Here is a 15,000-nt window from a genome sequence, read left to right on the forward strand (position 1 = left end):
TACATAATTATACAGGATTAAGAAAGTTTTCCATCCCCTTCCATTCTTCCTCACCTTACACGCCCTCTACGCCCTCCGCCCACGCCTTCCCGCCCACGCTAACCAACCTCCCTCGACCTTCCACGCCTCCCAAACACAACACCCGCATTTTCCCACCAGCGCCGCACTGTCAGCCGTCCTTCCACGCCCTCATCCTTCATCCACGCCTTGCATCCACACTGCCAACCGTTCTTCCACTTCTTACGAACCTTCCACGCCCTTCATCCACAATATTATTTTTTTAACTCCTTTCCTCCACGTTCTCCACCCACGCCACACTCAACCTTCCTTGTATGCCTCCCCTCCACACAAGCTTCCACCCACGCCTTCCTGCCACACCACCACCTACGCCACCCAAGTCTCCCTAAAGACACCACCTTGAACTTAGCCTTTAAAAGCAACTCCGGACTATAACAACGTCCCTCTGTCAACTCCGCCCGCCGCACCACACGCCGCCCACCACACCACTCTCCACCCACTCCCGCCACGAGACATCACCACCAAATCAAGTATTATTAAAAAGTGTTAAGTATTTCCTGCTTCTGCACTGTATCTGAAATTAATAACATGTACTAGCACTTGAATTCTCGTCTCTTTTGTCTTCTTGGTAATTTAAACTGAAAAATTATACTTGATATTCTACACACACACACACACACACACACACACACACACAAACACACAGGTAAGGGCGGGAAAGGGTACCGGCCATAATTAGGGACAAGGGTGAGCAAGGGCTAGGCAGGTGAGTTACGACGGGGAGAGAGAGAGAGAGAGAGAGAGAGAGAGAGAGAGAGAGAGAGAGAGAGAGAGAGAGAGAGAGAGAGAGAGAGAGAGAGAGAGAGAGAGAGAGAGTGTGAGTTGGGGTTAATATGTGTGGTGATGATATGTATATGGGAGGGATGTTGTTTTGGTGGTGGTGGGGATGGTGGTGGTGGTGACAATGGTGGTGATGTAGTGACGGTGGTGGTGACAGGGGACGGAAGGTGAAAGGAATAACAATAACAAACATTACCATCACAACAACAACATCAACTACTACTACTACTACTACTACTACTACTACTACAATTATTACCACCACCACCAGCACCGGATACATCTTATTCATCACCTCCACTAACCTGACAACTTTTTTCACCCCCGTTTTTTTTTCTCTCTCTTACTCCTTTTTCCCGTCGCAGTCAACTTGAAAAATCCGGAAGTGACGCGCCAAAAAACAGTGGAGAGACTGAATGCGTGAAGGAGCCTCGTGAAAAATGCTGATGATGAATGAAAAGATAATTAATTGGGTCTTGTTCGTGGGTGAGTAAATGGATGTAGGAGACAGGGATGAGTGAAGGATTAGTAGTGGTGAATAACAATGGGTGCAGTGATGGATAAACTGAATGTGTGTTTGATAATGAGTGAATGAGAAGCGAATGAGATGAAAGTGAGTGTGTGTGATAGTGAAGGATGCGTTATTGATGGGTGAGTGAAGGGGGATGGTGAATAAATGCAAAGTGATGGATGAATAACGGCAGTGATGGGTAAATATGAGTAAATAAGAGGCCAGTGATGGGGAAATGACAAAGAAGTGATGGATGAATGAAAGGCAGTCACGAATTAATGACTCAGTGATGAATAAATAAACACTGATGAATAAATAAAAGTCAAGCCCAGAGATGAATATAAATTGATGAATAAATTAAAGTAAACACGAATAGATAACATATATTATTCATCCACCGATGCGCGGTGAAAGACAAACACATTATACCAACAGATGAATATGATGAATAAATGAACATCGAAGTAAATGAAGCAACAAAAGCGTGGAGTTCCAATGCACCACAACGAACAGTGAAGGAAAATACTTGTTTGTAGTACTGAGTGATGAGTGGAGGGGAAGCTGAGTACACACACCAATACACCTGGTGATGAGTGTACCGGTGTAGTTGGTGATGACTGACAGGTATGCCATTACACGCTTCCGGTGACTTGAAGATGTGGCAGAAATATGAACCTCTTTTACCCGCCCCCCTCCCTCTCTCTCTCTCTTTCTCTCTCTAGATCGCTTACTCCACCACGTCGTTCCCTTCCGGTAAATTGACAAGCTTACCGGAAAGAGGGGTTGTAAAAACGAGAATGAAAAGTGCTAGCAGAAGGGGATCAGGGACGAGGGAAGAGGAGTCACTTAAACGCTTTCTTAACCACGCTCCCGGCAAGGTAGTGGTGGTGGTGGTGGTGGCGGTATTTAGTGGTGAGCGGCAAGACCATGTTGGCGCCACACCCTGACCACATTTCGCTGAGTCTGGGAACGCGAGAAGATTTTACCTGACTGGACTTGACCACCACCACCACCACCACCACTACCTTCGCTGCAGCTGCTAATTACTACTTGTCTGTACACTACTACTACTACTACAATTTTTACAACAACAACAACTACTACTACTACTACTACAATTTTTACAACAACAACAACAACAACAACTACTACTACTACTACTACTACTACTACTACTACTACTGCAGCAGGAGAGAGCTTGATGACTGATATAAGAAAGAATACTAACATCATCATCACCATCACCACCATCACCACCACTACCATCACTATCGCTTCACCATTACTACAACATAATAAAACATCACTTTCACACACACTTGATCATTACCAGAACACACAGAACACAAGAGACCACCGTCACCTTGCACTAAAACACAGAACACCGCCATAACAACACCCGCACACCATCGTCACCACCATCACCTAACACTTCACTGTCACTTGAACACACCACTCATCACCATCACACCAACATCACTACGCACTTCACCACAGTCACACCACGACCACCACCACCACCACCTCCAGCAGGAAGAGAAACGCATACTTATCCTTAAAAATACCATAAAATTACACTATTTCCTGAAAACGTAACAAAAAAGAAAAAAAAGAAAACGCAAGACATTACCACCTCTATTGGGAAGGGAACCCGGACGCCACCTGACCTAAGACCAAGAGAGGGAGAGGAAGATAGAAAATACCTGCATGAGAACGAATAACAAGGAATATCGCAATGACTCTTTCAGATAACGCGGCGAGACACACACAAAACTACCGCCAAAATCGATGTAAATTTCGTGGACATTAAACCAAAGAGTCCTGAGCGGCTGTGAATAAATCGAGATAACACAGAAATGCCTCTATAATTTTCCGAGAGATAATTTTATAGACAAACCTTCCTTCGCCTCCACTCGACCTTCTCCCGGCGCGTGACCCTCGTGTGGGGGGAGGGGCAAAGGGCAGCGTAGAAACGTGAGGGAAGCGGAAAGAAAACGTGGAGTTGGAAGTCCCATCAGGTGCATAGTGCGTGCGTGAGTGCGTGAGTGCGTGAGGACTTGACAAGCTTGCTCTGCCCTTCCCCGTCCTTCCTTTTACTGAACCTGTCCTGTCCTTCGCATAGTCACCCCTTCCCTTTCTTCCACTTCACCTGTTCTTCCCATCACTGCATAGAGCGTGAGGACTTGACAAGTTTACTATTTCCTTCCCTCCCCTTCCCTTCACTGAACCTGTCCTCTCCTTTACTTGATCAGCCCTTCCCTTTTGTACCTGCTCTTCCCTTCAAACGGTCCTTCTTTCGCTTCACTTTACTCTGCAGTCCTTTCAAGTTATCTTCCCTTCCCTTCCCTTGTTCATTCTTTCATACTACCTTTACTGTATTTCACTTTATATTACCTTCCTTTCCCTTCCCTTCACATTACCTAGTCTTTCCTTCACTCAGCCTACTTTTCCTTACACGCTATTCACCCTGCTCTTCATTAAGCCTTTCTCCTCCTCTTCTTCTTTCTCCTCCCACTTGTTGCAGTTCTCACGACCGCCTGACACGCCCCCCGGCTAACTCCAGCCCCCCTGCACAACCCCCAAGAAGGCTCCCAAGGAAATGACTCCTTAAATCCACGAAAAAACTCGAAAGCCACTCAGAGGCATAAAACAAGGCGCCCCGTGAACCGCGTTGCTCTGCGGCCGCGAACACAAGGGCGGTGGTCACTCCTCCCAGTTTCTTCTAGTGTCCCTTGAAAGTTCTGAGTTGTTTTTTAAGAGTCTGTCATGGGAACGTGAAGTTTAGGGGAAGATAATATGCTGTTAAATGGTTTCTCTCTCTCTTTCTGCCGTGGAGGACGAGGAGGAGGAGGAGGAGGAGGAGGAGGAGGAGGAGGAGGAGGGAGAGGAGGAGGTGGAAAAGGGAAGGTAGGAGAAAGGACGAAAGTGGTACACAGGTGGGTGGTAAAAATATTTCGTCCTCGTTCTCTCTCTCTCTCTCTCTCTCTCTCTCTCTCTCTCTCTCTCTCTCTCTCTCTCTCTCTCTCTCTCTCTCTCTCTCTCACCCCTCTCCCTCCATCCTTCTCCTTCTTCGTCCTCCTCTTCGTCGTAAGTAAAGACAAGTAACAAAACTGTCTTGCATTTTTTTCCTGGTGTGTCAGGCGCGACTACAAATGTATGCTGTTAGTGTGTGTGTGTGTGTGTGTGTGTGTGTGTGTGTGTGTGTGTGTGTGTGTGTGTGTGTGTGTGTGTGTGTGTGTGTGTGTGTGTGTTACTCTTTTCTCTCCCTCGTTCCAAGTTTATTTACGACGAAAGAAGACAGATTGCTTGTTCCTGCCTCTCCTATGCATGAACGAAGGGAGAGGGAGAGGGAGAGGTAAGGGGGATGGGGTTCAAGGTCACCCTCATCCCTTAGGCTCCTCCACGCACACTCCCTGACCCCCTCCTTCACTCCCCCATCAGAGGGAGGAGTTGGGGAGCAGAGGAGGGGAAGGGGAAACACGAGGAGGAGAAGGATGGGAGGTGTGTGTGTGTGTGTGTGTGTGTGTGTGTGTGTGTGTGTGTGTGTGTGTGTGTGTGTGTGTGTGTGTGTGTGTATGTATTACAGGTTGATTGTGACCTCGGGTGTGTTTGAAGAAGGTGAAGGAAGGAGGAGGAGGAGGAGGAGGAGGAGGAGGAGGAGGAGGAGGAGGAGGAGGAGGAGGAGGAGGAGGAGGAGGAGAAAGGATTAGGAGTAAAGGACACGGGGTGGAGGAGCAAAGGAGGAGCGTGGAGGGACGTAATTCTTCGCCCTTCCACCCAGGAGGAGGAGGAGGAGGAGGAGGAGGAGGAGGAGGAGGAGGAGGAGGAGGAGGAAGAGGAGGACTAGAAGACAAAGGATGCGATATGAGATAGACGTGTGGTATTAACAGTAGAGAGAGAGAGAGAGAGAGAGAGAGAGAGAGAGAGAGAGAGAGAGAGAGAGAGAGAGAGAGAGAGAGAGAGAGAGAGAGAGAGAGAGAAATATTTCACCACACTAAATTTTTTTCCGCAAGATAAAGAAGAAAACTAGGGAAAATTAAATATGAAACACACACACACACACACACACACACACACACACACACACACACACACACACACACACACACACACACACACACATACACACTCTCTCTCTCTCTCTCTCTCTCTCTCTCTCTCTCTCTCTCTCATTCCAGCCACTGAGGGAGCAATGTACTCTTGCCCCTCCCTCCTCTCGCTCTTCCTCCCTCTTCCCTCTCTCCCTCCCTCTCCCACCTCTCCCTCTCCCTCTCGCCACCTGTCGCTCTCACCCCACCAGGAGCAGAATTCGTCTCTTCAGGTACTTCGTGAAAATCAAGAGTGTATTTTGTGCGCGTTTGCCTCCCCACTGAGGTGCTAAACGAGGAGGAGGAGGAGGAGGAGGAGGAGGAGGAGGAGGATTGGTAAGGATGGAGGAGAGGACAGATCTTGCTAGACTGAGAAAGATTAGTCTGTTTCTCTCTCTCTCTCTCTCTCTCTCTCTCTCTCTCTCTCTCTCTCTCTCTCTCTCTCTCTCTCTCTCTCTCTCTCTCTCATAATAACACACTCAAGGGAAGGTGTGTCAGACAACTTTTTTCTCAGTGTCCCAGTTAATCTTGCCTTATAAATTCGTTTTAATTACAACTTATCGAACACACACCAAAACAAACTTTACAATTACAACCAACACGATATTATGAAAGGTCGCTCGTGTGTGTGTGTGTGTGTGTGTGTGTGTGTGTGTGTGTGTGTGTGTGTGTGTGTGTGTGTGTGTGTGTGTGTGTGTGTGTGTGTGTGTGTGTGTTTAATTTACAGCAGAAATATATAAATTAATAGATACGTAACGTCAACAAATAAATAATGTCAACACAAAAAAATAACTCGGAAAAGCCATAATGATTTGAAATAAAGAAAAAAAAAGTCATCATGTTAATATCAATAATAATATTCGTCCTATTTATATTGAATGAGCCGCAGGGAGAGAGGAAGTGTACCGCATTTGATTATCACGCAGACCTTTTACGTAATGGATAAACTAATACACAAAAAGGAAGAAAACCACAATAGAACACAAAGGAAGAACATACTGCAACATAACCACTGCCCATTACGATACTGTTTATGATGCACTAAATTCAGTAATAGAGCAGGAAAAAGATATAAGATAACGTAGATATCGTAAAACAGAATAAATAAAAATATATAGGATACAAAAAAAGAGAGTAAAATTTATACGTGAAATAATGAAAACAATACGAGAAGAGAGAAAAAAATATATATCACCGGAAATGAATTTAAGATAAGAGAGAAACGAATACAGAAAACAGTGATATGGAATAGAAAAAAAAAACACATAAATAAATAAAAACTAAACAGGAGAACTCAAGTGAAGATCAGATAAAAAACAACAACAACAACACTTAACATGAACTCTGAATAAACTAAATAAATGAAACGAATGTAGAAAAAAATACAGAAAGAAATCATAAAAATAAAAAAAAAATAAGTAAAAACAAAATTCAAACAAAACCAAGAAAAAAAAACGTCAAACGAACACCTAAACAATTTTAAACACGAGTCTAACACAAACCAAACAAATTAAACAAGAGCAGAGAAGAATCAAGACCATTTCTTTCACCGACTGCAGCTGCGACAAACAAACCTAACCTAAGACACACAGACTAACTGAATCAGGCAGGAGTTGTCAGAGAGAGGCAGGACGGGACTTATCAAGGGCTGGGCAAGGCTGGGCAAGGCGGGGCAAGGCGGGGCGAGGGCGGGACGCGGCAATAGGGGGCATTAGGGCACGTCACACGGGGAGGCGGGAAGTGACAAGCCCTGAATGACCCTGTCGTGTAGGGAAAAAAATGGAAAGGAGAGGAGGAAGGCTTATCAAGGGGGTAGAGGAATGGGTGGAGGGATTTTTAGGGGGTGAGTTAAAGAGGAGGAGGAGGAGGAGGAGGAGGAGGAAAGGGAGGACGTGTGCCAAAAGGAATTACAGAGATGTGGAATAGAGAGAGAGAGAGAGAGAGAGAGAGAGAGAGAGAGAGAGAGAGAGAGAGAGAGAGAGAGAGAGAGAGAGAGAGAGAGAGAGAGAGAGAGAGAGAGAGAGAGAGAATGTAATCGGCTCATCACTTAATTAGAAAAAAAAATACCACAAGCACTAATTACGAATAAACTTAACAGAGACAGAATAAACACATGAAATTTGAATCCTGAAACATTGTCGAGTCTGAAAACATAACAAGAAATGAGAAAAATTTACAGTCACAAATAAAAAGACAGGAAACGAGAACCAAATAGGGAAAAAAAAAGAGAACAACAAAATGCCATATGGTCAAGAGAGAGAGAGAGAGAGAGAGAGAGAGAGAGAGAGAGAGAGAGAGAGAGAGAGAGAGAGAGAGAGAGAGAGAGAGAGAGAGCCACGAAATAAATACATACTTAGTGCTAAAAGCCAGCGAGAGAGAGAGAGAGAGAGAGAGAGAGAGAGAGAGAGAGAGAGAGAGAGAGAGAGAGAGAGAGAGAGAGAGAGAGAGAGAGAGAGAGAGAGAGAGAGAGAGAGAGAGAGAGAGAGAGAGAGAGAGAAGGGAGAGGAGGAGGGAAAGGGAGAGGGAGAGGGAAGAAAATATGTAAGTTAAGAGATGGAAAAAAGTCATGAAAAAGACGAGTAAGGGAGGGAGAGTTAAAGAAGAGAAGGGGAGGAGGAGGAGGAGGAGGAGGAGGAGGAGACCTGGGTAACCAAAATAGGAAAGGGCGGAGTAGGCTTGAGTAGGGAGGCTTGGAGAGGGCGAAAAAGGGGAGGGGGAGTGTGGGGAAGGAGAAGGAGGAGGAGGAGGAGGAGGAGGAGGAGGAGGAGGAGGAGGAGGAGGAGGAGGAAGAGGAGGAGGAGGAGGAGGGAGAATAGAGGGAATCAAAAGCCCCCAGATTAGTCGCGTAAAAGGTGGAGATGAGGAGGACTAAAAGCGATCTTTGAACACCTGTCGAGGAGGAGGAAGAGGAAGACGAGGAGGAGGAGGCGGAGGAGGAGGAGGAGGAGGAGGAAGTGGTGCTTAAAAGAGGCTGATAAAAGGAAAAATAAATAAGTACACACCAAAGGATAAGTAGAAGTAAGTAGATATATCAACACACACACACACACACACACACACACACACACACACACACACACACACACACACACACACACACACACACACCGCCTCATTAAACTAGGATCAGTCAAGGGCTCTTAGTTTGAAGTCAATCTACTTTTAGGTGTTTGTTCGAAAAGAGGAGGGCAAATGGGGTGATACCTTCCTTATTCCTCCTCCTCTTCCTCTTCCTCCTCTTTCTGTATACTATCCTGTCTCTCTTTCTCACCAATAGTTATCGTAGAACAGCCCACAGCAAGGATCTCTGGGGGGATGTTGCTGTCTGGACTTCCTTTGTATTCCTTTGCATCCTCTTCTTCATTCTTTTTCTCCTTCTCATTCTCCTCTACCTTTTCTTTCTCCTCCTCCTATTTCGCCTCTTCCTTCTCCTTTTTCTTCTTTTCTTAGTCTTCTTTCTTTTCTTTCTCCTCCTCCTCCTTATTCTTCCTCTTTCTTGTCCTCCTCTTTCCTATCTTCCTCTTCCTCCTCCTTGTCTTCCTTTTATTCTTCCTTTTCCTCCTCCTCCTCCTCCTCTTCTTTCCCCCTATTTCTTCTCTCCTTCCCCTCCCTCACACACACACACACACCTGAAATAGAAATGTGCAGTATTTTTTTCTCGTTTTCTTTCTCCTCTTCTTACTTATCTTGCTCCTCCTCCTCCTCCTCTTCCTCCTCCTCCTTCTTCTTACTCATCTCCGTTGCCTGTATTTGTGTAAGCTTTCATTACAGTTTTTCCTCTTATCACATTTTTCTTCCCTTCTTCTTCTATTACCGTTATTTATATCTCCACCTTTCCTTTACATGTTTGATTCTTTTTTTCTTCTCTCATTCTTTCTCTCTCTCTCATTCTTGTTTGTAATACTCTTCTTGTTGCATGTTTATCATTATTCGTATTTCTTTTGTGGGTTTCCGCGTGTTCACTTCCTCAATTTGCTTTAACTCGCCTCATTACCTCCATCATTTGCGTTACTTGTGTTTATGTTATTTATGTCTCACGTCCTGAGTCGTGTTCTTATTTGCAGCTGATTGTTATACGGCTTCCTTTCATTATACCTATCATTGTTATTATCAACTGTTACAACTTTAACCTAAATTCATCTCCGTCCATCTTCATTATTCATTCGTGACTGGTGTTTTTCATCATACTATTTGTCGTTGTTTTATTTATTTATTTATTTCATTCATTATACTTGTTACTGTGACGATCATTTTGTACAAGTATAACCGCAGTTCATCTCTATTCATCGCCATTATTCCCTTCGTTGTTTTATTTGTGGTTCAATTTTTCTTTCATTGCAACCTTTACATTGCAACCTTTCATTGCAACCTTTACAAGACGTCATAAATAAGGATATCTCGTCCAAACTTCATTGTTCACCCATGACTCCTGCATTTCATTAGACTATTTGCCACTACATTATTTAGCAACAGTTTCTCCCTCATTTCAACTTCACAAAACAACACAGACAGCACAAACACACAAGGAAAAAAAAAAACTTTACCTCCACTGCAATCTCGATCTTTACAACTTTAACACTGCACGTCGCTTTCTTTCATCTTCATTAAATAATTTCCTTTCCCTAATCATCAGTTCATACACTCCAATACTCTTACGGGAGGTACGTGGCCTTTAAACTACGACCCTTTATTATTAAGGGCTAATACGGTTGAGCTTGACTTCATAATAACTAAAGTACATAAAAATAAAGGAAGCTGCAAGAAGCCATCAGACCTACACGTGGCAGTTTTTGTTATTAATCGTGCCTATACTGTTTACTGCCACTTACCATCCCTGTCATAAATTTCGTGACTGGTTATAAGCATTTTTATCCTTGGAAGTTAAATGAGTATGTTTTGGATTGCTTACCTTAACCACTTCACTGCAATGTTTGTGTTTTGCTACTGTTGAGGTCACGGTAATAAATTGTTTGAAGGAACATAAAAAAATAAATAAATATAAAAATGTTAATATCATCTTTACTAAGCTATACAATTACATTTTTAGGTATTTTTAAAGTTGAAGATGATAATGGTTAAGACTGACCAACAGTGAATGTGTTAATTGAAGGTTTGAAAACAGATAATAATGAAAAAGTTTGATGAACAGTGAAAGGGTTAACACATACAGACCAGCAGTGAATGTGTTAACTGAAGATTTTGAAAACAGAGAATAATGAAAAAGTTTGATGTGCAGTGAAAGGGTTAACACATACAGACTTTAAAGAGTATTTGAACATAAGCAAACACTGAGACTAATAAGGCGTGTTGACCGACACAAGGCAGCTACTGACCACGTGAAGCTTACCATCTGCCGCCACCGTGCATAAATTTATCCAGTCTTCTCTTGAAAATATCCAATGTCTGCGCACTTATCGAGTTCTTCCTTAAGTCTGCTCCACTCATCTGCAGCCCCACTGGTGAACTTATTTGTATCTTTCTTCGTCTTAACAGGATTCTGAGGCAAAGGCTTGTATTCTTCAGCACTTTGAGTTTTCGCTACGAGATAAATAGTCGAATTATTACGTTTTTTTTTTTTTTTCCTACTGACGGTGCAGATTCATGGTTAAAATATTACTAGTGCTATGAGAATATTTCCCTACCCCAAATGAATCAGTAAGCTTCCACTGTTTTTCTCTATTGTTGGTGCTGATCCCTTGTCAAACTGTCACAAGCATCATGAAAACCTTTATAAAAACTCCAGAAACACACACACACACACACACACACACACACACACACACACACACACGTAATACCTCGCGACCCTCAGATCATCAGTCCCCCCCTCAAGTCCCCGGGTGGCTCCTCGTCAGGGTGTACGGGACTTCACAGCAATCCGTCCCCCAGGCACCAATATATGGCAGGTATTTTTCTATTGGTCCGCGCTCTACTGTGATAAAACTTTCAGTGAGGTGTGTTAGGGGGAAAAGATTCGTCCCTTGGGTGCTACTGACGCCTTCACTCCCTCCCTCCCCTTCTGTCTCCCTTCCTTCCTTCATCTTCCGTTCTCTTTCTCTTTCCTTCTCTACTCTGTCTATCTCCAGCCAGCCACCCACATCGCGTTATTGATTTTTTTTTTTTGGGGTTTCACGGTAAAGTTTATACTACCTGTGATTTAGCCGCTATATACTCCTACCTTAATCCTCTCTCTCTCTCTCTCTCTCTCTCTCTCTCTCTCTCTCTCTCTCTCTCTCTCTGGTTCACAAGGCCATACAGCTCTCGTCGCTTGCCTCATTCATTCCCTCCTCCTCCCCAACCATTCCCCTCTATCTTCCTCCCACACACACACACACACACACACACACACACACACACACACACACACACACAGACACACACACACACACATACATACACACACACATTCGCTGTCCCGGTCATTAACGCCACGAATCCCTGCGAGTTGCGAGTGGCTGTGTAATAGCGAGTTGACGGTCTCTTCAACACACACACCACACCTGCGTCTCTTTTCCCTTTATTCTTCTCCCCTTCCATTCCTCTCTTCTCCCTCTCGTTTTCTCTCTCATTTCTCTTATCCTATGCCCGCTTATCTCTCTCTCTCTCTCTCTCTCTCTCTCTCTCTCTCTCTCTCTCTCTCTCTCTCTCTCTCTCTCTCTCTCTCTCTCATCCACTTATTTTTCTCTTTTTTTTCATTCTTTACTCTTCCTCCTTCTTTTCTTTTCCTCTTCCTTATCCAAGTCTAAACATCTATTCCTGCTCTCTCTCTCTCTCTCTCTCTCTCTCTCTCTCTCTCTCTCTCTCTCTCTCTCTCTCTCTCTCTCTCTCTCTCTCTCTCTCTCTCATAATTACCACCACCATCACCACCCTTCTCTACATACACCCCACCCACCTAACCAACCACCACCACCACCACCACCACCATCACCTCCATCACAACTTCACCAATATATGTCACCATTAACATTCCTACAATGCAAACCATTTACCATCACCACCACAATCACCACCACTACTACCACCACCACCGAGAGAGAGAGAGAGAGAGAGAGAGAGAGAGAGAGAGAGAGAGAGAGAGAGAGAGAGAGAGAGAGAGAGAGAAGGGTTCAGCTGTAGTTTGTGGAGATGTAGAGGGAACCGTCACTAATGGGGAGGAAGAGAGGAGGAGGAAGTCAGGGGAGGGAAAGGAAGGAAGGGAGGAAGGAAGGGAGAGGAGGAGGAGGAAGATATATGAGGGAGATAAGGAAGGAAGACTGTGGGCAAATCATTAAGGAGGAGAAACAGAAAGAATAGGAATAAGAATAGAGATATCAGTAGAAGAAGAAGAAAAAGAAGAAAAAGAAGTAAAAAGGGAAACTGTAAGAACCCATTGGGGAGAAGAACAACAACAAAAAAACAAGAACAAGAACAAAAACAAGAAAAAAGAACATTAACTAAAAATTGAAGAACAGAACCGGAGAAAACAGAGAGAGAGAGAGAGAGAGAGAGAGAGAGAGAGAGAGAGAGAGAGAGACGGACAGGCACACAATAACATTAACACGAGGATAACACATTTACACAGGCGGCCCAGGGGATGATTGCCAGCTAATATCACCAACCCATAATGGAACCTAACACTCGGCGCCACAAGGTCGTCTAGGGCGCCCTTTGGGAGAGAGCGGGGGTGAGAGGGAAAGAGGCAAGGGGAAGGTGTGGGAGGGAAAATACGGCGGTGAACTTAATGGTAGATGCGTCAATAACAACAGTAAGGACAATAACAACAGCGACGATAAGAGTAATTGTTGTAATGGGATGACGTGAGTGTTGTAGGTGTTGTTGTTGTTGTTGCTGTTGTTGTTGTTGATAGTTTGGTTGTTGTGTTTGTTATTGCTGGTTCTGTTGGTACTACTGCTACTATTGCTGTTGCTAATACTGACACCACCACCACCACCATCTCCACCACCACCACCACCACCAATACAACAACAAGAACAACAACAACAACAACAACAACAGCAGCAGCAGGAACTACTACTACTACTACTACTACTGCTACTACCACTACTACTACTACTACTGCTTTCACCACCACCAGCCCCACACCACGCCACAACCACTACCACTATCACCACCACCACCACCTCCACCACCACCACCAACAACAACAACAAAAACATCAGAACTACAACTATTACCACAACTACCACCGCCACCATCACCACCACAATTACATCACCATCACAACAAATTAATCTACCAAACGAAGCCACGTCATCACCGCCACCATCACCACTATCAGGCCATCACCATCACGCATCACCACCACATTATCACCTTCCGCCTCGCTGAGCACCACACCAATGAGCCGAGGAGGAGAAGGAGGAGGAGGATGTTATTGTGACGACTTGATATAAAGGAAGGGGAAGGGAAAGAGGAAGGTAGTTGGGGGAAGAGGGGGAGAGGAAGGAGCTTGTAATGGTACTTGTTGTTATGGTAGTAGTAGTAGTAGTAGTAGTAGTAGTAGTAGTAGTAGTAGTGTGAAAATAATGATGATAATGATGATGATGATAATAATAATAATAATAATAATAATAATAATAATAATAATAATAATAATAACAAGCTTTCAAGAGGATTATGAGATCCGCACTAATTATGCGGCTTAACACCACTCCAGTAAAGCGCTCTCTCTCTCTCTCTCTCTCTCTCTCTCTCTCTCTCTCTCTCTCTCTCTCTCTCTCTCTCTCTCTCTCTCTCTCTCTCTCTCTAAATTAAATTACTCCTTTTATAAAACCAATTATGCGAGTTCTTTTTTCCCTTTTTGTGATGAGTACCTTGTTGATCTCTCTCTCTCTCTCTCTCTCTCTCTCTCTCTCTCTCTCTCTCTCTCTCTCTCTCTCTCTCTCTCTCTCTCTCTCTCTCTCGCTCATACTATTTTTTTTTCAGCTCATTTATCTTAGTTTATTTCACCTAATCAATCATATCTTCTCACACACACCTTTCTAATCTAGCTATCCACTCATTCACTCACACACTTACTCACTCACTCACTACAATATTAAGCCACTCAGATCCAGCACAGTTATCTATACACTCAAAATGTACTCATCCATTCACTCATTCACTGACTCACAAAACTCACTCAAAACATAACCACTCATTCACAAACTTATTACTTATTACTTATTACTTATTATTATTACTCTCATCCACTCACTCACACACACAGACTTACACTCTGTCCCTCACACCCTTAACTCATCCAGCCAATCTCACCAACACTCACTCACAGTCAGTCAGTCAGTCAGTCACAGCCAGCCAACCAGTCACGGTCAGTCAGTCACTTGCCTCTTCAAGCGCTCAGTCACTCAGTCACAGTTACTTTCGCGTTCACAGTCGGTTAGATCAATTACTTACAGTCGAACCATTGATGTCTGAATGGTGAGAGGGGGGAGGAAGAGGAGGAGGAGGAGGAGGAGGAGGAGGAGGAGGAGGAGGAGGAGGAGGAGGAGGAGGAGGGGTATATGTTGGAAAGGGAGAGGAAAGAAAGGTGATGATCGTGAT

General features: G+C 44.2%; 1 protein-coding gene across 1 annotated transcript in view; it reads left to right on the plus strand.

Moving 5' to 3' along the window:
• Positions 1-15,000, plus strand: part of LOC135093319 (protein unzipped-like) — a 61,874-nt gene that overhangs the window by 1,198 nt on the left and 45,676 nt on the right. The gene's annotated exons all lie outside the window — the stretch shown is intronic.

This window comes from Scylla paramamosain, chromosome 42 (assembly GCF_035594125.1).
Source record: "Scylla paramamosain isolate STU-SP2022 chromosome 42, ASM3559412v1, whole genome shotgun sequence".
NCBI classification, from domain to species: Eukaryota; Metazoa; Arthropoda; class Malacostraca; order Decapoda; family Portunidae; genus Scylla; species Scylla paramamosain.